A 26,200-nucleotide genomic window follows, 5' to 3' on the forward strand; every position below is an offset into this window, starting at 1 on the left:
AATAATTTTGCAGCAGGTAAGGAAAGAGAGGGGGCCAGGGGAGAGACAGGGAGGGCCCAGGACGCACAAGAGAGGCAACAGGGCCCCAGTGGCCCAGGACTCACCGCAACTCTCGCTCTCAGCGCTGCTGGCACAATTTAGCCGTTCAGATGCTTCTTTCCCCTTCCCTCCTCCCTGCCTCTTCTGCAGCTCCAGACTCTAGGCCATCCTCCACCTAAAGAGAATACATGGGTGTCTTACAGCTCTTACAAGATGAGGCTTCCTAGGCACGTGGCCTAGCTCGCTCGTGCACTACACGCCCGTACCGAACTCCGGGTTATGCGTACAGACCCTGCGGTGCACGTTGGTGGCCTGGCCCGCTGCGGACTATGAAGGGGGATCCTTCCTTCCTCACCTGCAGGGACAGGCTCTCTCTTGCCTGCGGCAGGAAGGCAGGTGGCAGCCAGAGCGCCTTCAATTTCTTCTTCTTTACCTTTCGTTGGCATCGCCAGCTTCAGCCGAGGCAGCTCCTGTCCACAGCTGGGAAGGGCTTTGTCTATCCCTTTTCGGCCCCGCGCTGCAAGGACGGCGAGGCCGGGCAGAGAGAAGCCACGCAAGCCTGAGACGGCCACAGTCAACGGCATCCCCGGGGGAAGGACAGACAACCACGTCCGCAGCAAGGTCTCTGGGAGAGGGAAAGAAGAAACAGCGACCGTCATTACCGTCGATCGACCTTGACCAAAGCCTCTCCTTCCGCAGGGGCTTCTGGACACACCGCTCCTTCCCCGCGCTACTGCTAAGGGCCCCTGCGCCGAGGGGGAATCCCGTGCGCTTGAGGGCCGGCTCGCTGCCTTCACGACAGGGCCTGGGGGCGGCCTAGGGCTACGCAGCACGCTTCAGAGGAGGTGCCGGAGCTGGGGGCAGGCGCGCGGGGCGGGGGGGGGGGGGGGGCAGGCGCGCGGGGTGGGGGGGAGGGGGCAGGCGCGCGGGTCGAAGCAGGCGCGCGGGGCAGGCTGGCGGGGGGAGCAGGTGCGCGGGGCGAGGCAAGCGCGCGGGGCGGGGGGGGGCAGGCGGGCGGGGGGAGCAGGCGCGCGGGGCGGGGGGGGGCAGGCGGGCGGGGGGAGCAGGCGCGCGGGGCGGGGGGGGGGCAGGCGGGCGGGGGGAGCAGGCGCGGGGGGGGGCAGGCGGGCGGGGGGAGCAGGCGCGGGGGGCGGGAGGGGAGGGCAGGCGCGCGGGCAAGGCGGGCCAGGGGAGGCTGAGGGGGAGCTCCGGTGAGCCGGGGAGGCGGCCATCTTCTGCGCCCTGGGCAGGGGAAAAGAGCATCCTCCTCCTCCCTTCTGTCAGCTCCCGGGTAACTCACCGCTTCTCGGGGAGCGGCCGCACCTGGAAGCCCCCAGAAATCAACACGAATCCAACCCCAAAAATACACCTCGCGTACCGCACGCGGCACGGCCGCCCGGCACCCGAGCGCCGGAACACCGCGCCTCCCGCCGCGCCCCGGCGAACCACGTGACAGGGCCGGCAGCCGCGCGCCACAGGGACTACAGCTCCCGGCACGCCGCGAGCCCGCCCTCCCCGCTCTCTGACCCTTCGGGGCACCGTTCTTCCCGCCGATGCACCCGGAAGCCCCACCGAGCCCTCAGCACAGCCTCGCTCTCCCCACAGCCCGCTCCGACCCGGCGCTGCCCCGCCGCAGCCCTCCTCGGGGCTTTACCCGGGACGCAGCCGTCCACCACCCAGCCCCCGCTCACCTCCTCCCTCGCTACAGTCGCAGCCCGCTGACGCTCGGCCACAGCTCCGCCCCGTCCCGCCCTCGGCTCACACTGGCCCCCCGGAGCAGGGCACCACCCCTTTTCCAGGTAGGAGCCGGCACCGGCAGCCCCACTGCCCGCACCTGGGGCTCCTCCATCCAGCCCCCGCCCGCAGCTGAGGCACAGCAGCAACGGGGGGCCCCTCCCCCACCCCCACAGTGCACCACCTTCTCCCCAGGGCTCCATCACAGCCCCCTGCCCCACGCAAAGGGAGCGCAAACGCAGCCCCGAGGGCAAAGGAGAGGGCAAGTGTTTGCGCAGGCAGCGTGCATGTAACAAGTCCCAGGAGCGATTCGTGGCTCAGGGTCCCCAACGCTCCCCCTGCCCCCAGGCCACCTCGGCCGCCGTTGCCGGAGCCGCACGGAGCTGGTTTTGGCTAGGATAGTGCTCATTTTCTCCATAGTAGCTAGGAAAGGATAAGTTTTGGATTTATGTTCAAAACAGCGTTAACAATGTAGAGATGTGCTGAGCACTGCTTCCACAGTCAGAGCCTCTTCTGGTTCTCTCAGTGCCCCACCAGCAAGTAGGCTGGCAGAGGACACAGCTGGGAAAGCTTTCCCAGCTAACTGACCAAAGGGCTATTCCATACCATTTGACATCACGCTGAGTACATGCAGCTGGGGGAGAAGGGGGAGGCCTTAGGGGCTACGGCATTTCACTCCCTAAGTAACCATTACACATGATAGAGCCCTGCTTTCCCAGAGAAGGCTCAACACCTGCCCACCGAAAAGGAGTGTGAATTAATTCCTTGATTTGCTTCCATGCACAGCTGTTACTCTACCTATTAAACACCCATGAGTTTTCTCACTTTTACCCTTCCAGCTCTCTCCCCCAGCCCACTGAGGGTGGAGCGAGCAAGCAGCTCCCTGGTGCAGAGTTGCCAGCTGGGGCTAAACCACGGCACGCGCTTGTCCTGGTTTGGCAGGGAGCGGACGGTCGGTCGCCTGGCTCCTGGAGCGAGAGGCTGCTGGGCAGAGAGGGAGGCCACCAAAGGTGAGGAGCAGGGCACAGGACAGTAGGAGGAGAGAAGAGAAAAGCGGCATGTGGCTGGACGGGTTGGGGGGGCGTGTGTGCGTGTAGTGAGAAGGCACGAGGCAGGGAACAGGATGGCCAGAGAAGGACAGGGAGCCTGACTGAGGTGGAGATAAAAGCAGCAGAGAGAGGGGAAGAGAGGCAGCAGAAAGAGGGACGAGCAGGACAGAGACCAACAAAGAAGGATGAGGAGCAGGCTGGAAACGCACAAAGAACCTGGGGCAGGCAGCACGACAGCGAGTGAGGAAAGAAGAATAGGGGCAGAAAGCTGAGCGAGCGAGATGGAGGAAGACAAGAAAAGCAACAAGAACAGGGCAGAGAGGGAAGAATGAAGCCACGGGGACAGGGATCCGAGAGAGCCAACGACAGAGGGAAGGGGCCGGGGAGGGAACACCACAAAACAAACCATGGGGCTACGTGGTACAGATCATGAGAAGGGAGAAAATTAACCATTAGGGACAGGGAGCCAGAGGAAAAAGAAAATACACCAAAAGGGAGATGGAGAGCAAAAGGAATCGCAATGCGTACAGAAAGAAGAGCGAAACAATTCTAAAATAGGGACATGGGGAAGCCAGAAAGGACAAACGCTACAGGCTACAGGGCAGAGAGGGAAGAATTAATGATAGACACAGAGAGCTGGGCAGAAAGAGATGGAGAAAGGCTAAAGATCACACGGCCAACAGGGAAGAGAGGCAGGAAGTTTAAAAACAGGGGCAAGAAGCCAGAGAGAGGGAGAGAGAGGCAACAATAAAATGGGGACGGGCCACGGGGCAGCGAGGAGGGAGCCGATGAATAAGAAAAGGAGGCCAAAGAGAACACAATGTAGTATGGAAAAAAGGAACAGCGGCCTACGGGGAAGGAGGAATTAAAGATCAGGCACTGGGAGGCAGACAGAGACAAACGAAGAAACAAGTGAAAAAACCAACAGCAATGGGCTACCAAGACAGAGAGGGAGGAAATTCGGCAATAAAACATAGCAGCAAGGAGCGGGACAGAGAGAGTTGAGGACAAGCAAACAGCACGGGTCTATGTGAAAGAGAACATGGAATTAGAACACAGAGAGGGAGCCTGTCAGAGGTGGAGATAAAAGCAGCAGAGAGGGGAAGAGAGGCAGCAGAAAGAGGTAAGAGCAGGACAGAGACCAAGAAAGAACGGTGAGGAGCAGGCTGGAAACGCACAAAGAACCTGGGGCAGGCAGCACAACAGCGAGGGAGGAAAGAAGAATAGGGGCAGAAAGCTGAACCGAGCAAGATGGAGAAAGACAAGAAAAGCGACAAGAACAGGGCAGAGAGGGAAGAATGAAGCCACGGGGACAGGGATCCGAGAGAGCCAACGACAGAGGGAAGGGGCCGGGGTAGGGAACACCTCAAAACAAACCATGGGGCTACGTGGTACAGAGCATGAGCAGGGAGAGAATTAACCATTAGGGACAGGGAGCCAGAGGAAAAAGAAAATACACCAAAAGGGAGATGGAGAGCAAAAGGAATCGCAATGCGTACAGAAAGAAGAACGAAACAATTCTAAAATAGGGACATGGGGAAGCCAGAAAGGACAACCGCTACAGGCTACAGGGCAGAGAGGGAAGAATTAATGATAGACACAGAGAGCTGGGCAGAAAGAGATGGAGAAAGGCTAAAGATCACACGGCCAACAGGGAAGAGAGGGAAGACGTTTAAAAACAGGGGCAAGAAGCCAGAGAGAGGGGGAGAGAGGCAACAATAAAATGGGGACGGGCCACGGGGCAGCGAGGAGGGAACCGATGAATAAGAAAAGGAGGCCAAAGAGAACACAATGTAGTATGGAAAAAAGGAACAGCGGCCTACGGGGAAGGAGGAATTAAAGATCAGGCACTGGGAGGCAGACAGAGACAAACGAAGAAACAAGTGAAAAAACCAACAGCAATGGGCTACCAAGACAGAGAGGGAGGAAATTGGGCAATAAAACATAGCAGCAAGGAGCGGGACAGAGAGAGTTGAGGACAAACAAACAGCACGGGTCTATGTGAAAGAGAACTTGGAATTAGAACACAGAGAGGGAGCCTGTCAGAGGTGGAGATAAAAGCAGCAGAGAGGGGAAGAGAGGCAGCAGAAAGAGGGAAGAGCAGGACAGAGACCAAGAAAGAACGGTGAGGAGCAGGCTGGAAACGCACAAAGAACCTGGGGCAGGCAGCACGACAGCGAGTGAGGAAAGAAGAATAGGGGCAGAAAGCTGAACCGAGCAAGATGGAGAAAGACAAGAAAAGCGACAAGAACAGGGCAGAGAGGAGAGAATGAAGCCACGGGGACAGGGATCCGAGAGAGCCAACGACGGAGGGAAGGGGCCGGGGTAGGGAAGACCTCAAAACAAACCATGGGGCTACGTGGTACAGAGCATGAGCAGGGAGAGAATTAACCATTAGGGACAGGGAGCCAGAGGAAAAAGAAAATACACCAAAAGGGAGATGGAGAGCAAAAGGAATCGCAATGCGTACAGAAAGAAGAGCGAAACATTTCTAAAATAGGGACATGGGGAAGCCAGAAAGGACAACCGCTACAGGCTACAGGGCAGAGAGGGAAGAATTAACGATAGACACAGAGAGCTGGGCAGAAAGAGATGGAGAAAGGCTAAAGATCACACGGCCAACAGGGAAGAGAGGGAAGACGTTTAAAAACAGGGGCAAGAAGCCAGAGAGAGGGGGAGAGAGGCAACAATAAAATGGGGACGGGCCACGGGGCAGTGAGGAGGGAACCGATGAATAAGAAAAGGAGGCCAAAGAGAACACAATGTAGTATGGAAAAAAGGAACAGCGGCCTACGGGGAAGGAGGAATTAAAGATCAGGCACTGGGAGGCAGACAGAGACAAACGAAGAAACAAGTGAAAAAACCAACAGCAATGGGCTACCAAGACAGAGAGGGAGGAGACGAGGAAATATAGCAGCAAGGAGCGGGACAGAGAGAGTTGAGGACAAACAAACAGCACGGGTCTATGTGAAAGAGAACTTGGAATTAGAACACAGAGAGGGAGCCTGTCAGAGGTGGAGATAAAAGCAGCAGAGAGGGGAAGAGAGGCAGCAGAAAGAGGGAAGAGCAGGACAGAGACCAAGAAAGAACGATGAGGAGCAGGCTGGAAACGCACAAAGAACCTGGGGCAGGCAGCACAACAGCGAGTGAGGAAAGAAGAATAGGGGCAGAAAGCTGAGCGAGCGAGATGGAGAAAGACAAGAAAAGCAACAAGAACAGGGCAGAGAGGGAAGAATGAAGCCACGGGGACAGGGAGCCGAGAGAGCCAACGACGGAGGGAAGGGGCCGGGGTAGGGAAGACCTCAAAACAAACCATGGGGCTACGTGGTACAGAGCATGAGCAGGGAGAGAATTAACCATTAGGGACAGGGAGCCAGAGGAAAAAGAAAATACACCAAAAGGGAGATGGAGAGCAAAAGGAATCGCAATGCGTACAGAAAGAAGAGCGAAACAATTCTAAAATAGGGACATGGGGAAGCCAGAAAGGACAACCGCTACAGGCTACAGGGCAGAGAGGGAAGAATTAACGAATAGACATGGAGAGCTGGGCGGAAAGAGATGGAGAAAGGCTAAAGATCACACGGCCAACAGGGAAGAGAGGCAGGAAGTTTAAAAACAGGGGCAAGAAGCCAGAGAGAGGGAGAGAGGCAACAATAAAATGGGGACGGGCCACGGGGCAGCGAGGAGGGAACCGATGAATAAGAAAAGGCGGCCAAAGAGAACACAATGTAGTATGGAAAAAAGGAACAGCGGCCTACGGGGAAGGAGGAATTAAAGATCAGGCACTGGGAGGCAGACAGAGACAAACGAAGAAACAAGTGAAAAAACCAACAGCAATGGGCTACCAAGACAGAGAGGGAGGAGACGAGGAAATAAAATATAGCAGCAAGGAGCTGGACAGAGAGATGAGGACAAACAAACAGCACGGGTCTATGTGAAAGAGAACTTGGAACTAGAACACAGAGAGGGAGCCTGTCAGAGGTGGAGATAAAAGCAGCAGAGAGGGGAAGAGAGGCAGCAGAAAGAGGGAAGAGCAGGACAGAGACTAAGAAAGAATGATGAGGAGCAGGCTGGAAACGCACAAAGAACCTGGGGCAGGCAGCACGACAGCGAGTGAGGAAAGAAGAATAGGGGCAGAAAGCTGAGCGAGCGAGATGGAGGAAGACAAGAAAAGCAACAAGAACAGGGCAGAGAGGGAAGAATGAAGCCACGGGGACAGGGATCCGAGACAGCCAACGACGGAGGGAAGGGGCCGGGGAGGGAACACCACAAAAGGTAATTCCGGCAGGGGGAAGATCGCGACCACCGACTCACGGACCACCACCGACCCAAGTAACACCACCTACTCAGAAGAGGACAACCGAGCCTGCGCAGTAATTTACATAAGGAACGAGCAAGTTTGTACCAATCAGTAGACAGGACAATAATGAATACGTCTGACTACGTAAAATTTTGAGCTATAAATTGTAGGGGAAAGGTGTGTGAGGTACGCACGTTAGGAGGAGCGATCCCCCGTGCATCCGGCGCCGTGAATAAAGAATGCCTGCTCTTTAATACTAAATTGGTGTTACAGAGTTGTTTCCAATTTTACCACGATTTTTGGTAACACAGGGAGTCAGACCAAGAGAGCCAGAGAAAGACAAAATACCGACAGGCTACAGGACAGAGCAGGAGGAATACAAAAAAACGGAGCCAGAGCCAGGCAGAGAGAGGCAGAGAAAGAAAAAGTAGCCACACGCTACAGGACAGAGAGAGGGAGGACTGAAAAGACAGGGAGGCAGGGAGCCACTCAGAGCGAGATGGAGAAAGAAGGTGCGGGGGGAACGCAAAAAAAAAATAATTTTGCAGCAGGTAAGGAAAGAGAGGGGGCCAGGGGAGAGACAGGGAGGGCCCAGGACGCACAAGAGAGGCAACAGGGCCCCAGTGGCCCAGGACTCACCGCAACTCTCGCTCTCAGCGCTGCTGGCACAATTTAGCCGTTCAGATGCTTCTTTCCCCTTCCCTCCTCCCTGCCTCTTCTGCAGCTCCAGACTCTAGGCCATCCTCCACCTAAAGAGAATACATGGGTGTCTTACAGCTCTTACAAGATGAGGCTTCCTAGGCACGTGGCCTAGCTCGCTCGTGCACTACACGCCCGTACCGAACTCCGGGTTATGCGTACAGACCCTGCGGTGCACGTTGGTGGCCTGGCCCGCTGCGGACTATGAAGGGGGATCCTTCCTTCCTCACCTGCAGGGACAGGCTCTCTCTTGCCTGCGGCAGGAAGGCAGGTGGCAGCCAGAGCGCCTTCAATTTCTTCTTCTTTACCTTTCGTTGGCATCGCCAGCTTCAGCCGAGGCAGCTCCTGTCCACAGCTGGGAAGGGCTTTGTCTATCCCTTTTCGGCCCCGCGCTGCAAGGACGGCGAGGCCGGGCAGAGAGAAGCCACGCAAGCCTGAGACGGCCACAGTCAACGGCATCCCCGGGGGAAGGACAGACAACCACGTCCGCAGCAAGGTCTCTGGGAGAGGGAAAGAAGAAACAGCGACCGTCATTACCGTCGATCGACCTTGACCAAAGCCTCTCCTTCCGCAGGGGCTTCTGGACACACCGCTCCTTCCCCGCGCTACTGCTAAGGGCCCCTGCGCCGAGGGGGAATCCCGTGCGCTTGAGGGCCGGCTCGCTGCCTTCACGACAGGGCCTGGGGGCGGCCTAGGGCTACGCAGCACGCTTCAGAGGAGGTGCCGGAGCTGGGGGCAGGCGCGCGGGGCGGGGGGGGGGGGGGGGCAGGCGCGCGGGGTGGGGGGGAGGGGGCAGGCGCGCGGGTCGAAGCAGGCGCGCGGGGCAGGCTGGCGGGGGGAGCAGGTGCGCGGGGCGAGGCAAGCGCGCGGGGCGGGGGGGGGCAGGCGGGCGGGGGGAGCAGGCGCGCGGGGCGGGGGGGGGCAGGCGGGCGGGGGGAGCAGGCGCGCGGGGCGGGGGGGGGGCAGGCGGGCGGGGGGAGCAGGCGCGGGGGGGGGCAGGCGGGCGGGGGGAGCAGGCGCGGGGGGCGGGAGGGGAGGGCAGGCGCGCGGGCAAGGCGGGCCAGGGGAGGCTGAGGGGGAGCTCCGGTGAGCCGGGGAGGCGGCCATCTTCTGCGCCCTGGGCAGGGGAAAAGAGCATCCTCCTCCTCCCTTCTGTCAGCTCCCGGGTAACTCACCGCTTCTCGGGGAGCGGCCGCACCTGGAAGCCCCCAGAAATCAACACGAATCCAACCCCAAAAATACACCTCGCGTACCGCACGCGGCACGGCCGCCCGGCACCCGAGCGCCGGAACACCGCGCCTCCCGCCGCGCCCCGGCGAACCACGTGACAGGGCCGGCAGCCGCGCGCCACAGGGACTACAGCTCCCGGCACGCCGCGAGCCCGCCCTCCCCGCTCTCTGACCCTTCGGGGCACCGTTCTTCCCGCCGATGCACCCGGAAGCCCCACCGAGCCCTCAGCACAGCCTCGCTCTCCCCACAGCCCGCTCCGACCCGGCGCTGCCCCGCCGCAGCCCTCCTCGGGGCTTTACCCGGGACGCAGCCGTCCACCACCCAGCCCCCGCTCACCTCCTCCCTCGCTACAGTCGCAGCCCGCTGACGCTCGGCCACAGCTCCGCCCCGTCCCGCCCTCGGCTCACACTGGCCCCCCGGAGCAGGGCACCACCCCTTTTCCAGGTAGGAGCCGGCACCGGCAGCCCCACTGCCCGCACCTGGGGCTCCTCCATCCAGCCCCCGCCCGCAGCTGAGGCACAGCAGCAACGGGGGGCCCCTCCCCCACCCCCACAGTGCACCACCTTCTCCCCAGGGCTCCATCACAGCCCCCTGCCCCACGCAAAGGGAGCGCAAACGCAGCCCCGAGGGCAAAGGAGAGGGCAAGTGTTTGCGCAGGCAGCGTGCATGTAACAAGTCCCAGGAGCGATTCGTGGCTCAGGGTCCCCAACGCTCCCCCTGCCCCCAGGCCACCTCGGCCGCCGTTGCCGGAGCCGCACGGAGCTGGTTTTGGCTAGGATAGTGCTCATTTTCTCCATAGTAGCTAGGAAAGGATAAGTTTTGGATTTATGTTCAAAACAGCGTTAACAATGTAGAGATGTGCTGAGCACTGCTTCCACAGTCAGAGCCTCTTCTGGTTCTCTCAGTGCCCCACCAGCAAGTAGGCTGGCAGAGGACACAGCTGGGAAAGCTTTCCCAGCTAACTGACCAAAGGGCTATTCCATACCATTTGACATCACGCTGAGTACATGCAGCTGGGGGAGAAGGGGGAGGCCTTAGGGGCTACGGCATTTCACTCCCTAAGTAACCATTACACATGATAGAGCCCTGCTTTCCCAGAGAAGGCTCAACACCTGCCCACCGAAAAGGAGTGTGAATTAATTCCTTGATTTGCTTCCATGCACAGCTGTTACTCTACCTATTAAACACCCATGAGTTTTCTCACTTTTACCCTTCCAGCTCTCTCCCCCAGCCCACTGAGGGTGGAGCGAGCAAGCAGCTCCCTGGTGCAGAGTTGCCAGCTGGGGCTAAACCACGGCACGCGCTTGTCCTGGTTTGGCAGGGAGCGGACGGTCGGTCGCCTGGCTCCTGGAGCGAGAGGCTGCTGGGCAGAGAGGGAGGCCACCAAAGGTGAGGAGCAGGGCACAGGACAGTAGGAGGAGAGAAGAGAAAAGCGGCATGTGGCTGGACGGGTTGGGGGGGCGTGTGTGCGTGTAGTGAGAAGGCACGAGGCAGGGAACAGGATGGCCAGAGAAGGACAGGGAGCCTGACTGAGGTGGAGATAAAAGCAGCAGAGAGAGGGGAAGAGAGGCAGCAGAAAGAGGGACGAGCAGGACAGAGACCAACAAAGAAGGATGAGGAGCAGGCTGGAAACGCACAAAGAACCTGGGGCAGGCAGCACGACAGCGAGTGAGGAAAGAAGAATAGGGGCAGAAAGCTGAGCGAGCGAGATGGAGGAAGACAAGAAAAGCAACAAGAACAGGGCAGAGAGGGAAGAATGAAGCCACGGGGACAGGGATCCGAGAGAGCCAACGACAGAGGGAAGGGGCCGGGGAGGGAACACCACAAAACAAACCATGGGGCTACGTGGTACAGATCATGAGAAGGGAGAAAATTAACCATTAGGGACAGGGAGCCAGAGGAAAAAGAAAATACACCAAAAGGGAGATGGAGAGCAAAAGGAATCGCAATGCGTACAGAAAGAAGAGCGAAACAATTCTAAAATAGGGACATGGGGAAGCCAGAAAGGACAAACGCTACAGGCTACAGGGCAGAGAGGGAAGAATTAACGATAGACACAGAGAGCTGGGCAGAAAGAGATGGAGAAAGGCTAAAGATCACACGGCCAACAGGGAAGAGAGGGAAGACGTTTAAAAACGGGGCAAGAAGCCAGAGAGAGGGGGAGAGAGGCAACAATAAAATGGGGACGGGCCACGGGGCAGCGAGGAGGGAACCGATGAATAAGAAAAGGAGGCCAAAGAGAACACAATGTAGTATGGAAAAAAGGAACAGCGGCCTACGGGGAAGGAGGAATTAAAGATCAGGCACTGGGAGGCAGACAGAGACAAACGAAGAAACAAGTGAAAAAACCAACAGCAATGGGCTACCAAGACAGAGAGGGAGGAAATTCGGCAATAAAACATAGCAGCAAGGAGCGGGACAGAGAGAGTTGAGGACAAGCAAACAGCACGGGTCTATGTGAAAGAGAACATGGAATTAGAACACAGAGAGGGAGCCTGTCAGAGGTGGAGATAAAAGCAGCAGAGAGGGGAAGAGAGGCAGCAGAAAGAGGTAAGAGCAGGACAGAGACCAAGAAAGAACGGTGAGGAGCAGGCTGGAAACGCACAAAGAACCTGGGGCAGGCAGCACAACAGCGAGGGAGGAAAGAAGAATAGGGGCAGAAAGCTGAACCGAGCAAGATGGAGAAAGACAAGAAAAGCGACAAGAACAGGGCAGAGAGGGAAGAATGAAGCCACGGGGACAGGGATCCGAGAGAGCCAACGACAGAGGGAAGGGGCCGGGGTAGGGAACACCTCAAAACAAACCATGGGGCTACGTGGTACAGAGCATGAGCAGGGAGAGAATTAACCATTAGGGACAGGGAGCCAGAGGAAAAAGAAAATACACCAAAAGGGAGATGGAGAGCAAAAGGAATCGCAATGCGTACAGAAAGAAGAACGAAACAATTCTAAAATAGGGACATGGGGAAGCCAGAAAGGACAACCGCTACAGGCTACAGGGCAGAGAGGGAAGAATTAACGATAGACACAGAGAGCTGGGCAGAAAGAGATGGAGAAAGGCTAAAGATCACACGGCCAACAGGGAAGAGAGGGAAGACGTTTAAAAACAGGGGCAAGAAGCCAGAGAGAGGGGGAGAGAGGCAACAATAAAATGGGGACGGGCCACGGGGCAGCGAGGAGGGAACCGATGAATAAGAAAAGGAGGCCAAAGAGAACACAATGTAGTATGGAAAAAAGGAACAGCGGCCTACGGGGAAGGAGGAATTAAAGATCAGGCACTGGGAGGCAGACAGAGACAAACGAAGAAACAAGTGAAAAAACCAACAGCAATGGGCTACCAAGACAGAGAGGGAGGAAATTGGGCAATAAAACATAGCAGCAAGGAGCGGGACAGAGAGAGTTGAGGACAAACAAACAGCACGGGTCTATGTGAAAGAGAACTTGGAATTAGAACACAGAGAGGGAGCCTGTCAGAGGTGGAGATAAAAGCAGCAGAGAGGGGAAGAGAGGCAGCAGAAAGAGGGAAGAGCAGGACAGAGACCAAGAAAGAACGGTGAGGAGCAGGCTGGAAACGCACAAAGAACCTGGGGCAGGCAGCACGACAGCGAGTGAGGAAAGAAGACTAGGGGCAGAAAGCTGAACCGAGCAAGATGGAGAAAGACAAGAAAAGCGACAAGAACAGGGCAGAGAGGAGAGAATGAAGCCACGGGGACAGGGATCCGAGAGAGCCAACGACGGAGGGAAGGGGCCGGGGTAGGGAAGACCTCAAAACAAACCATGGGGCTACGTGGTACAGAGCATGAGCAGGGAGAGAATTAACCATTAGGGACAGGGAGCCAGAGGAAAAAGAAAATACACCAAAAGGGAGATGGAGAGCAAAAGGAATCGCAATGCGTACAGAAAGAAGAGCGAAACATTTCTAAAATAGGGACATGGGGAAGCCAGAAAGGACAACCGCTACAGGCTACAGGGCAGAGAGGGAAGAATTAACGATAGACACAGAGAGCTGGGCAGAAAGAGATGGAGAAAGGCTAAAGATCACACGGCCAACAGGGAAGAGAGGGAAGACGTTTAAAAACAGGGGCAAGAAGCCAGAGAGAGGGGGAGAGAGGCAACAATAAAATGGGGACGGGCCACGGGGCAGTGAGGAGGGAACCGATGAATAAGAAAAGGAGGCCAAAGAGAACACAATGTAGTATGGAAAAAAGGAACAGCGGCCTACGGGGAAGGAGGAATTAAAGATCAGGCACTGGGAGGCAGACAGAGACAAACGAAGAAACAAGTGAAAAAACCAACAGCAATGGGCTACCAAGACAGAGAGGGAGGAGACGAGGAAATATAGCAGCAAGGAGCGGGACAGAGAGAGTTGAGGACAAACAAACAGCACGGGTCTATGTGAAAGAGAACTTGGAATTAGAACACAGAGAGGGAGCCTGTCAGAGGTGGAGATAAAAGCAGCAGAGAGGGGAAGAGAGGCAGCAGAAAGAGGGAAGAGCAGGACAGAGACCAAGAAAGAACGATGAGGAGCAGGCTGGAAACGCACAAAGAACCTGGGGCAGGCAGCACAACAGCGAGTGAGGAAAGAAGAATAGGGGCAGAAAGCTGAGCGAGCGAGATGGAGAAAGACAAGAAAAGCAACAAGAACAGGGCAGAGAGGGAAGAATGAAGCCACGGGGACAGGGAGCCGAGAGAGCCAACGACGGAGGGAAGGGGCCGGGGTAGGGAAGACCTCAAAACAAACCATGGGGCTACGTGGTACAGAGCATGAGCAGGGAGAGAATTAACCATTAGGGACAGGGAGCCAGAGGAAAAAGAAAATACACCAAAAGGGAGATGGAGAGCAAAAGGAATCGCAATGCGTACAGAAAGAAGAGCGAAACAATTCTAAAATAGGGACATGGGGAAGCCAGAAAGGACAACCGCTACAGGCTACAGGGCAGAGAGGGAAGAATTAACGAATAGACATGGAGAGCTGGGCGGAAAGAGATGGAGAAAGGCTAAAGATCACACGGCCAACAGGGAAGAGAGGCAGGAAGTTTAAAAACAGGGGCAAGAAGCCAGAGAGAGGGAGAGAGGCAACAATAAAATGGGGACGGGCCACGGGGCAGCGAGGAGGGAACCGATGAATAAGAAAAGGCGGCCAAAGAGAACACAATGTAGCATGGAAAAAAGGAACAGCGGCCTACGGGGAAGGAGGAATTAAAGATCAGGCACTGGGAGGCAGACAGAGACAAACGAAGAAACAAGTGAAAAAACCAACAGCAATGGGCTACCAAGACAGAGAGGGAGGAGACGAGGAAATAAAATATAGCAGCAAGGAGCTGGACAGAGAGATGAGGACAAACAAACAGCACGGGTCTATGTGAAAGAGAACTTGGAACTAGAACACAGAGAGGGAGCCTGTCAGAGGTGGAGATAAAAGCAGCAGAGAGGGGAAGAGAGGCAGCAGAAAGAGGGAAGAGCAGGACAGAGACTAAGAAAGAATGATGAGGAGCAGGCTGGAAACGCACAAAGAACCTGGGGCAGGCAGCACGACAGCGAGTGAGGAAAGAAGAATAGGGGCAGAAAGCTGAGCGAGCGAGATGGAGGAAGACAAGAAAAGCAACAAGAACAGGGCAGAGAGGGAAGAATGAAGCCACGGGGACAGGGATCCGAGACAGCCAACGACGGAGGGAAGGGGCCGGGGAGGGAACACCACAAAAGGTAATTCCGGCAGGGGGAAGATCGCGACCACCGACTCACGGACCACCACCGACCCAAGTAACACCACCTACTCAGAAGAGGACAACCGAGCCTGCGCAGTAATTTACATAAGGAACGAGCAAGTTTGTACCAATCAGTAGACAGGACAATAATGAATACGTCTGACTACGTAAAATTTTGAGCTATAAATTGTAGGGGAAAGGTGTGTGAGGTACGCACGTTAGGAGGAGCGATCCCCCGTGCATCCGGCGCCGTGAATAAAGAATGCCTGCTCTTTAATACTAAATTGGTGTTACAGAGTTGTTTCCAATTTTACCACGATTTTTGGTAACACAGGGAGTCAGACCAAGAGAGCCAGAGAAAGACAAAATACCGACAGGCTACAGGACAGAGCAGGAGGAATACAAAAAAACGGAGCCAGAGCCAGGCAGAGAGAGGCAGAGAAAGAAAAAGTAGCCACACGCTACAGGACAGAGAGAGGGAGGACTGAAAAGACAGGGAGGCAGGGAGCCACTCAGAGCGAGATGGAGAAAGAAGGTGCGGGGGGAACGCAAAAAAAAATAATTTTGCAGCAGGTAAGGAAAGAGAGGGGGCCAGGGGAGAGACAGGGAGGGCCAGGACGCACAAGAGAGGCAACAGGGCCCCAGTGGCCCAGGACTCACCGCAACTCTCGCTCTCAGCGCTGCTGGCACAATTTAGCCGTTCAGATGCTTCTTTCCCCTTCCCTCCTCCCTGCCTCTTCTGCAGCTCCAGACTCTAGGCCATCCTCCACCTAAAGAGAATACATGGGTGTCTTACAGCTCTTACAAGATGAGGCTTCCTAGGCACGTGGCCTAGCTCGCTCGTGCACTACACGCCCGTACCGAACTCCGGGTTATGCGTACAGACCCTGCGGTGCACGTTGGTGGCCTGGCCCGCTGCGGACTATGAAGGGGGATCCTTCCTTCCTCACCTGCAGGGACAGGCTCTCTCTTGCCTGCGGCAGGAAGGCAGGTGGCAGCCAGAGCGCCTTCAATTTCTTCTTCTTTACCTTTCGTTGGCATCGCCAGCTTCAGCCGAGGCAGCTCCTGTCCACAGCTGGGAAGGGCTTTGTCTATCCCTTTTCGGCCCCGCGCTGCAAGGACGCGAGGCCGGGCAGAGAGAAGCCACGCAAGCCTGAGACGGCCACAGTCAACGGCATCCCCGGGGGAAGGACAGACAACCACGTCCGCAGCAAGGTCTCTGGGAGAGGGAAAGAAGAAACAGCGACCGTCATTACCGTCGATCGACCTTGACCAAAGCCTCTCCTTCCGCAGGGGCTTCTGGACACACCGCTCCTTCCCCGCGCTACTGCTAAGGGCCCCTGCGCCGAGGGGGAATCCCGTGCGCTTGAGGGCCGGCTCGCTGCCTTCACGACAGGGCCTGGGGGCGGCCTAGGGCTACGCAGCACGCTTCAGAGGAGGTGCCGGAGCTGGGGGCAGGCGCGCGGGGCGGGGGGGGGGGGGGGCAGGCGCGCGGGGTGGGGGGGAGGGGGCAGGCGCGCGGGTCGAAGCAGGCGCGCGGGGCAGGCTGGCGGGGGGAGCAGGTGCGCGGGGCGAGGCAAGCGCGCGGGGCGGGGGGGGGCAGGCGGGCGGGGGGAGCAGGCGCGCGGGGCGGGGGGGGGCAGGCGGGCGGGGGGAGCAGGCGCGGGGGGGGGCAGGCGGGCGGGGGGAGCAGGCGCGGGGGGCGGGAGGGGAGGGCAGGCGCGCGGGCAAGGCGGGCCAGGGGAGGCTGAGGGGGAGCTCCGGTGAGCCGGGGAGGCGGCCATCTTCTGCGCCCTGGCAGGGGAAAAGAGCATCCTCCTCCTCCCTTCTGTCAGCTCCCGGGTAACTCACCGCTTCTCGGGAGCGGCCGCACCTGGAAGCCCCCAGAAATCAACACGAATCCAACCCCAAAAATACACCTCGCGTACCGCACGCGGCACGGCCGCCCGGCACCCGAGCGCCGGAACACCGCGCCTCCCGCCGCGCCCCGGCGAACCACGTGACAGGGCCGGCAGCCGCGCGCCACAGGGACTACAGCTCCCGGCACGCCGCGAGCCCGCCCTCCCGCTCTCTGACCCTTCGGGGCACCGTTCTTCCCGCCGATGCACCCGGAAGCCCCACCGAGCCCTCAGCACAGCCTCGCTCTCCCCACAGCCCGCTCCGACCCGGCGCTGCCCCGCCGCAGCCCTCCTCGGGGCTTTACCCGGGACGCAGCCGTCCACCACCCAGCCCCCGCTCACCTCCTCCCTCGCTACAGTCGCAGCCCGCTGACGCTCGGCCACAGCTCCGCCCCGTCCCGCCCTCGGCTCACACTGGCCCCCCGGAGCAGGGCACCACCCCTTTTCCAGGTAGGAGCCGGCACCGGCAGCCCCACTGCCCGCACCTGGGGCTCCTCCATCCAGCCCCCGCCCGCAGCTGAGGCACAGCAGCAACGGGGGGCCCCTCCCCCACCCCCACAGTGCACCACCTTCTCCCCAGGGCTCCATCACAGCCCCCTGCCCCACGCAAAGGGAGCGCAAACGCAGCCCCGAGGGCAAAGGAGAGGGCAAGTGTTTGCGCAGGCAGCGTGCATGTAACAAGTCCCAGGAGCGATTCGTGGCTCAGGGTCCCCAACGCTCCCCCTGCCCCCAGGCCACCTCGGCCGCCGTTGCCGGAGCCGCACGGAGCTGGTTTTGGCTAGGATAGTGCTCATTTTCTCCATAGTAGCTAGGAAAGGATAAGTTTTGGATTTATGTTCAAAACAGCGTTAACAATGTAGAGATGTGCTGAGCACTGCTTCCACAGTCAGAGCCTCTTCTGGTTCTCTCAGTGCCCCACCAGCAAGTAGGCTGGCAGAGGACACAGCTGGGAAAGCTTTCCCAGCTAACTGACCAAAGGGCTATTCCATACCATTATTTGACATCACGCTGAGTACATGCAGCTGGGGGAGAAGGGGGAGGCCTTAGGGGCTACGGCATTTCACTCCCTAAGTAACCATTACACATGATAGAGCCCTGCTTTCCCAGAGAAGGCTCAACACCTGCCCACCGAAAAGGAGTGTGAATTAATTCCTTGATTTGCTTCCATGCACAGCTGTTACTCTACCTATTAAACACCCATGAGTTTTCTCACTTTTACCCTTCCAGCTCTCTCCCCCAGCCCACTGAGGGTGGAGCGAGCAAGCAGCTCCCTGGTGCAGAGTTGCCAGCTGGGGCTAAACCACGGCACGCGCTTGTCCTGGTTTGGCAGGGAGCGGACGGTCGGTCGCCTGGCTCCTGGAGCGAGAGGCTGCTGGGCAGAGAGGGAGGCCACCAAAGGTGAGGAGCAGGGCACAGGACAGTAGGAGGAGAGAAGAGAAAAGCGGCATGTGGCTGGACGGGTTGGGGGGGCGTGTGTGCGTGTAGTGAGAAGGCACGAGGCAGGGAACAGGATGGCCAGAGAAGGACAGGGAGCCTGACTGAGGTGGAGATAAAAGCAGCAGAGAGAGGGGAAGAGAGGCAGCAGAAAGAGGGACGAGCAGGACAGAGACCAACAAAGAAGGATGAGGAGCAGGCTGGAAACGCACAAAGAACCTGGGGCAGGCAGCACGACAGCGAGTGAGGAAAGAAGAATAGGGGCAGAAAGCTGAGCGAGCGAGATGGAGGAAGACAAGAAAAGCAACAAGAACAGGGCAGAGAGGGAAGAATGAAGCCACGGGGACAGGGATCCGAGAGAGCCAACGACAGAGGGAAGGGGCCGGGGAGGGAACACCACAAAACAAACCATGGGGCTACGTGGTACAGATCATGAGAAGGGAGAAAATTAACCATTAGGGACAGGGAGCCAGAGGAAAAAGAAAATACACCAAAAGGGAGATGGAGAGCAAAAGGAATCGCAATGCGTACAGAAAGAAGAGCGAAACAATTCTAAAATAGGGACATGGGGAAGCCAGAAAGGACAAACGCTACAGGCTACAGGGCAGAGAGGGAAGAATTAACGATAGACACAGAGAGCTGGGCAGAAAGAGATGGAGAAAGGCTAAAGATCACACGGCCAACAGGGAAGAGAGGGAAGACGTTTAAAAACGGGGCAAGAAGCCAGAGAGAGGGGGAGAGAGGCAACAATAAAATGGGGACGGGCCACGGGGCAGCGAGGAGGGAACCGATGAATAAGAAAAGGAGGCCAAAGAGAACACAATGTAGTATGGAAAAAAGGAACAGCGGCCTACGGGGAAGGAGGAATTAAAGATCAGGCACTGGGAGGCAGACAGAGACAAACGAAGAAACAAGTGAAAAAACCAACAGCAATGGGCTACCAAGACAGAGAGGGAGGAAATTCGGCAATAAAACATAGCAGCAAGGAGCGGGACAGAGAGAGTTGAGGACAAGCAAACAGCACGGGTCTATGTGAAAGAGAACATGGAATTAGAACACAGAGAGGGAGCCTGTCAGAGGTGGAGATAAAAGCAGCAGAGAGGGGAAGAGAGGCAGCAGAAAGAGGTAAGAGCAGGACAGAGACCAAGAAAGAACGGTGAGGAGCAGGCTGGAAACGCACAAAGAACCTGGGGCAGGCAGCACAACAGCGAGGGAGGAAAGAAGAATAGGGGCAGAAAGCTGAACCGAGCAAGATGGAGAAAGACAAGAAAAGCGACAAGAACAGGGCAGAGAGGGAAGAATGAAGCCACGGGGACAGGGATCCGAGAGAGCCAACGACAGAGGGAAGGGGCCGGGGTAGGGAACACCTCAAAACAAACCATGGGGCTACGTGGTACAGAGCATGAGCAGGGAGAGAATTAACCATTAGGGACAGGGAGCCAGAGGAAAAAGAAAATACACCAAAAGGGAGATGGAGAGCAAAAGGAATCGCAATGCGTACAGAAAGAAGAGCGAAACAATTCTAAAACAGGGACATGGGGAAGCCAGAAAGGACAACCGCTACAGGCTACAGGGCAGAGAGGGAAGAATTAACGATAGACACAGAGAGCTGGGCAGAAAGAGATGGAGAAAGGCTAAAGATCACACGGCCAAGAGGGAAGACGTTTAAAAACAGGGGCAAGAAGCCAGAGAGGGGGAGAGAGGCAACAATAAAATGGGGACGGGCCACGGGGCAGCGAGGAGGGAACCGATGAATAAGAAAAGGAGGCCAAAGAGAACACAATGTAGTATGGAAAAAAGGAACAGCGGCCTACGGGGAAGGAGGAATTAAAGATCAGGCACTGGGAGGCAGACAGAGACAAACGAAGAAACAAGTGAAAAAACCAACAGCAATGGGCTACCAAGACAGAGAGGGAGGAAATTGGGCAATAAAACATAGCAGCAAGGAGCGGGACAGAGAGAGTTGAGGACAAACAAACAGCACGGGTCTATGTGAAAGAGAACTTGGAATTAGAACACAGAGAGGGAGCCTGTCAGAGGTGGAGATAAAAGCAGCAGAGAGGGGAAGAGAGGCAGCAGAAAGAGGGAAGAGCAGGACAGAGACCAAGAAAGAACGATGAGGAGCAGGCTGGAAACGCACAAAGAACCTGGGGCAGGCAGCACGACAGCGAGTGAGGAAAGAAGAATAGGGGCAGAAAGCTGAGCGAGCGAGATGGAGAAAGACAAGAAAAGCAACAAGAACAGGGCAGAGAGGGAAGAATGAAGCCACGGGGACAGGGAGCCGAGAGAGCCAACGACGGAGGGAAGGGGCCGGGGTAGGGAAGACCTCAAAACAAACCATGGGGCTACGTGGTACAGAGCATGAGCAGGGAGAGAATTAACCATTAGGGACAGGGAGCCAGAGGAAAAAGAAAATACACCAAAAGGGAGATGGAGAGCAAAAGGAATCGCAATGCGTACAGAAAGAAGAGCGAAACAATTCTAAAATAGGGACATGGGGAAGCCAGAAAGGACAAAAGCTACAGGCTACAGGGCAGAGAGGGAAGAATTAACGAATAGACATGGAGAGCTGGGCGGAAAGAGATGGAGAAAGGCTAAAGATCACACGGCCAACAGGGAAGAGAGGCAGGAAGTTTAAAAACAGGGGCAAGAAGCCAGAGAGAGGGAGAGAGGCAACAATAAAATGGGGACGGGCCACGGGGCAGCGAGGAGGGAACCGATGAATAAGAAAAGGCAGCCAAAGAGAACACAATGTAGTATGGAAAAAAGGAACAGCGGCCTACGGGGAAGGAGGAATTAAAGATCAGGCACTGGGAGGCAGACAGAGACAAACGAAGAAACAAGTGAAAAAACCAACAGCAATGGGCTACCAAGACAGAGAGGGAGGAAATTGGGCAATAAAACATAGCAGCAAGGAGCGGGACAGAGAGAGTTGAGGACAAACAAACAGCACGGGTCTATGTGAAAGAGAACTTGGAATTAGAACACAGAGAGGGAGCCTGTCAGAGGTGGCGATAAAAGCAGCAGAGAGGGGAAGAGAGGCAGCAGAAAGAGGGAAGAGCAGGACAGAGACCAAGAAAGAACGGTGAGGAGCAGGCTGGAAACGCACAAAGAACCTGGGGCAGGCAGCATGACAGCGAGGGAGGAAAGAAGAATGGGGCAGAAAGCTGAAGCGAGCGAGATGGAGAAAGACAAGAAAAGCGACAAGAACAGGGCAGAGAGGAGAGAATGAAGCCACGGGGACAGGGATCCGAGAGAGCCAACGACGGAGGGAAGGGGCCGGGGAGGGAACACCACAAAACAAACCATGGGGCTACGTGGTACAGAGCATGAGCAGGGAGAGAATTAACCATTAGGGACAGGGAGCCAGAGGAAAAAGAAAATACACCAAAAGGGAGATGGAGAGCAAAAGGAATCGCAATGCGTACAGAAAGAAGAGCGAAACATTTCTAAAATAGGGACATGGGGAAGCCAGAAAGGACAACCGCTACAGGCTACAGGGCAGAGAGGGAAGAATTAACGATAGACACAGAGAGCTGGGCAGAAAGAGATGGAGAAAGGCTAAAGATCACACGGCCAACAGGGAAGAGAGGGAAGACGTTTAAAAACAGGGGCAAGAAGCCAGAGAGAGGGGGAGAGAGGCAACAATAAAATGGGGACGGGCCACGGGGCAGTGAGGAGGGAACCGATGAATAAGAAAAGGAGGCCAAAGAGAACACAATGTAGTATGGAAAAAAGGAACAGCGGCCTACGGGGAAGGAGGAATTAAAGATCAGGCACTGGGAGGCAGACAGAGACAAACGAAGAAACAAGTGAAAAAACCAACAGCAATGGGCTACCAAGACAGAGAGGGAGGAGACGAGGAAATATAGCAGCAAGGAGCGGGACAGAGAGAGTTGAGGACAAACAAACAGCACGGGTCTATGTGAAAGAGAACTTGGAATTAGAACACAGAGAGGGAGCCTGTCAGAGGTGGAGATAAAAGCAGCAGAGAGGGGAAGAGAGGCAGCAGAAAGAGGTAAGAGCAGGACAGAGACCAAGAAAGAACGATGAGGAGCAGGCTGGAAACGCACAAAGAACCTGGGGCAGGCAGCACGACAGCGAGTGAGGAAAGAAGAATAGGGGCAGAAAGCTGAGCGAGCGAGATGGAGAAAGACAAGAAAAGCAACAAGAACAGGGCAGAGAGGGAAGAATGAAGCCACGGGGACAGGGAGCCGAGAGAGCCAACGACGGAGGGAAGGGGCCGGGGTAGGGAAGACCTCAAAACAAACCATGGGGCTACGTGGTACAGAGCATGAGCAGGGAGAGAATTAACCATTAGGGACAGGGAGCCAGAGGAAAAAGAAAATACACCAAAAGGGAGATGGAGAGCAAAAGGAATCGCAATGCGTACAGAAAGAAGAGCGAAACAATTCTAAAATAGGGACATGGGGAAGCCAGAAAGGACAACCGCTACAGGCTACAGGGCAGAGAGGGAAGAATTAACGAATAGACATGGAGAGCTGGGCGGAAAGAGATGGAGAAAGGCTAAAGATCACACGGCCAACAGGGAAGAGAGGCAGGAAGTTTAAAAACAGGGGCAAGAAGCCAGAGAGAGGGAGAGAGGCAACAATAAAATGGGGACGGGCCACGGGGCAGCGAGGAGGGAACCGATGAATAAGAAAAGGCGGCCAAAGAGAACACAATGTAGTATGGAAAAAAGGAACAGCGGCCTACGGGGAAGGAGGAATTAAAGATCAGGCACTGGGAGGCAGACAGAGACAAACGAAGAAACAAGTGAAAAAACCAACAGCAATGGGCTACCAAGACAGAGAGGGAGGAGACGAGGAAATAAAATATAGCAGCAAGGAGCTGGACAGAGAGATGAGGACAAACAAACAGCACGGGTCTATGTGAAAGAGAACTTGGAACTAGAACACAGAGAGGGAGCCTGTCAGAGGTGGAGATAAAAGCAGCAGAGAGGGGAAGAGAGGCAGCAGAAAGAGGGAAGAGCAGGACAGAGACTAAGAAAGAATGATGAGGAGCAGGCTGGAAACGCACAAAGAACCTGGGGCAGGCAGCACGACAGCGAGTGAGGAAAGAAGAATAGGGGCAGAAAGCTGAGCGAGCGAGATGGAGGAAGACAAGAAAAGCAACAAGAACAGGGCAGAGAGGGAAGAATGAAGCCACGGGGACAGGGATCCGAGACAGCCAACGACGGAGGGAAGGGGCCGGGGAGGGAACACCACAAAAGGTAATTCCGGCAGGGGGAAGATCGCGACCACCGACTCACGGACCACCACCGACCCAAGTAACACCACCTACTCAGAAGAGGACAACCGAGCCTGCGCAGTAATTTACATAAGGAACGAGCAAGTTTGTACCAATCAGTAGACAGGACAATAATGAATACGTCTGACTACGTAAAATTTTGAGCTATAAATTGTAGGGGAAAGGTGTGTGAGGTACGCACGTTAGGAGGAGCGATCCCCCGTGCATCCGGCGCCGTGAATAAAGAATGCCTGCTCTTTAATACTAAATTGGTGTTACAGAGTTGTTTCCAATTTTACCACGATTTTTGGTAACACAGGGAGTCAGACTAAGAGAGCCAGAGAAAGACAAAATACCGACAGGCTACAGGACAGAGCAGGAGGAATACAAAAAAACGGAGCCAGAGCCAGGCAGAGAGAGGCAGAGAAAGAAAAAGTAGCCACACGCTACAGGACAGAGAGAGGGAGGACTGAAAAGACAGGGAGGCAGGGAGCCACTCAGAGCGAGATGGAGAAAGAAGGTGCGGGGGGAACGCAAAAAAGAAATAATTTTGCAGCAGGTAAGGAAAGAGAGGGGGCCAGGGGAGAGACAGGGAGGGCCCAGGACGCACAAGAGAGGCAACAGGGCCCCAGTGGCCCAGGACTCACCGCAACTCTCGCTCTCAGCGCTGCTGGCACAATTTAGCCGTTCAGATGCTTCTTTCCCCTTCCCTCCTCCCTGCCTCTTCTGCAGCTCCAGACTCTAGGCCATCCTCCACCTAAAGAGAATACATGGGTGTCTTACAGCTCTTACAAGATGAGGCTTCCTAGGCACGTGGCCTAGCTCGCTCGTGCACTACACGCCCGTACCGAACTCCGGGTTATGCGTACAGACCCTGCGGTGCACGTTGGTGGCCTGGCCCGCTGCGGACTATGAAGGGGGATCCTTCCTTCCTCACCTGCAGGGACAGGCTCTCTCTTGCCTGCGGCAGGAAGGCAGGTGGCAGCCAGAGCGCCTTCAATTTCTTCTTCTTTACCTTTCGTTGGCATCGCCAGCTTCAGCCGAGGCAGCTCCTGTCCACAGCTGGGAAGGGCTTTGTCTATCCCTTTTCGGCCCCGCGCTGCAAGGACGGCGAGGCCGGGCAGAGAGAAGCCACGCAAGCCTGAGACGGCCACAGTCAACGGCATCCCCGGGGGAAGGACAGACAACCACGTCCGCAGCAAGGTCTCTGGGAGAGGGAAAGAAGAAACAGCGACCGTCATTACCGTCGATCGACCTTGACCAAAGCCTCTCCTTCCGCAGGGGCTTCTGGACACACCGCTCCTTCCCCGCGCTACTGCTAAGGGCCCCTGCGCCGAGGGGGAATCCCGTGCGCTTGAGGGCCGGCTCGCTGCCTTCACGACAGGGCCTGGGGGCGGCCTAGGGCCACGCAGCACGCTTCAGAGGAGGTGCCGGAGCTGGGGGCAGGCGCGCGGGGCGGGGGGGGGGGGCAGGCGCGCGGGGTGGGGGGAGGGGGCAGGCGCGCGGGTCGAAGCAGGCGCGCGGGGCAGGCGGGCGGGGGGAGCAGGTGCGCGGGGCGAGGCAAGCGCGCGGGGCGGGGGGGGGCAGGCGGGCGGGGGGAGCAGGCGCGCGGGGCGGGGGGGGGCAGGCGGGCGGGGGGAGCAGGCGCGGGGGGGGCAGGCGGGCGGGGGGAGCAGGCGCGGGGGGCGGGAGGGGAGGGCAGGCGCGCGGGCAAGGCGGGCCAGGGGAGGCTGAGGGGGAGCTCCGGTGAGCCGGGGAGGCGGCCATCTTCTGCGCCCTGGGCAGGGGAAAAGAGCATCCTCCTCCTCCCTTCTGTCAGCTCCCGGGTAACTCACCGCTTCTCGGGGAGCGGCCGCACCTGGAAGCCCCCAGAAATCAACACGAATCCAACCCCAAAAATACACCTCGCGTACCGCACGCGGCACGGCCGCCCGGCACCCGAGCGCCGGAACACCGCGCCTCCCGCCGCGCCCCGGCGAACCACGTGACAGGGCCGGCAGCCGCGCGCCACAGGGACTACAGCTCCCGGCACGCCGCGAGCCCGCCCTCCCCGCTCTCTGACCCTTCGGGGCACCGTTCTTCCCGCCGATGCACCCGGAAGCCCCACCGAGCCCTCAGCACAGCCTCGCTCTCCCCACAGCCCGCTCCGACCCGGCGCTGCCCCGCCGCAGCCCTCCTCGGGGCTTTACCCGGGACGCAGCCGTCCACCACCCAGCCCCCGCTCACCTCCTCCCTCGCTACAGTCGCAGCCCGCTGACGCTCGGCCACAGCTCCGCCCCGTCCCGCCCTCGGCTCACACTGGCCCCCCGGAGCAGGGCACCACCCCTTTTCCAGGTAGGAGCCGGCACCGGCAGCCCCACTGCCCGCACCTGGGGCTCCTCCATCCAGCCCCCGCCCGCAGCTGAGGCACAGCAGCAACGGGGGGCCCCTCCCCCACCCCCACAGTGCACCACCTTCTCCCCAGGGCTCCATCACAGCCCCCTGCCCCACGCAAAGGGAGCGCAAACGCAGCCCCGAGGGCAAAGGAGAGGGCAAGTGTTTGCGCAGGCAGCGTGCATGTAACAAGTCCCAGGAGCGATTCGTGGCTCAGGGTCCCCAACGCTCCCCCTGCCCCCAGGCCACCTCGGCCGCCGTTGCCGGAGCCGCACGGAGCTGGTTTTGGCTAGGATAGTGCTCATTTTCTCCATAGTAGCTAGGAAAGGATAAGTTTTGGATTTATGTTCAAAACAGCGTTAACAATGTAGAGATGTGCTGAGCACTGCTTCCACAGTCAGAGCCTCTTCTGGTTCTCTCAGTGCCCCACCAGCAAGTAGGCTGGCAGAGGACACAGCTGGGAAAGCTTTCCCAGCTAACTGACCAAAGG

General features: G+C 57.3%; 1 long non-coding RNA gene across 3 annotated transcripts; it reads right to left on the reverse strand.

The window, feature by feature from the left end:
- Nucleotides 1-70: 70 nt before the first annotated feature.
- LOC142050865 (uncharacterized) lies at nucleotides 71-25,630 on the reverse strand. Of its 3 annotated transcripts, none has more exons than XR_012658170.1 (9): nucleotides 25,564-25,630; nucleotides 24,353-24,544; nucleotides 23,985-24,094; nucleotides 15,784-15,974; nucleotides 15,416-15,525; nucleotides 8,130-8,321; nucleotides 7,762-7,871; nucleotides 473-664; nucleotides 71-214 (listed from the first exon to the last, which is right to left on the reverse strand). It is a non-coding gene; the product is annotated as an uncharacterized LOC142050865 (long non-coding RNA). The 3 variants fall into 3 exon arrangements; XR_012658171.1 differs by lacking the exon at nucleotides 25,564-25,630 and adding an exon at nucleotides 25,251-25,291; XR_012658169.1 differs by lacking the exon at nucleotides 25,564-25,630 and adding an exon at nucleotides 25,173-25,245.
- Nucleotides 25,631-26,200: the final 570 nt, after the last annotated feature.

Source organism: Phalacrocorax aristotelis, unplaced genomic scaffold, assembly GCF_949628215.1.
Source record: "Phalacrocorax aristotelis unplaced genomic scaffold, bGulAri2.1 scaffold_169, whole genome shotgun sequence".
NCBI lineage: Eukaryota > Metazoa > Chordata > Aves > Suliformes > Phalacrocoracidae > Phalacrocorax > Phalacrocorax aristotelis.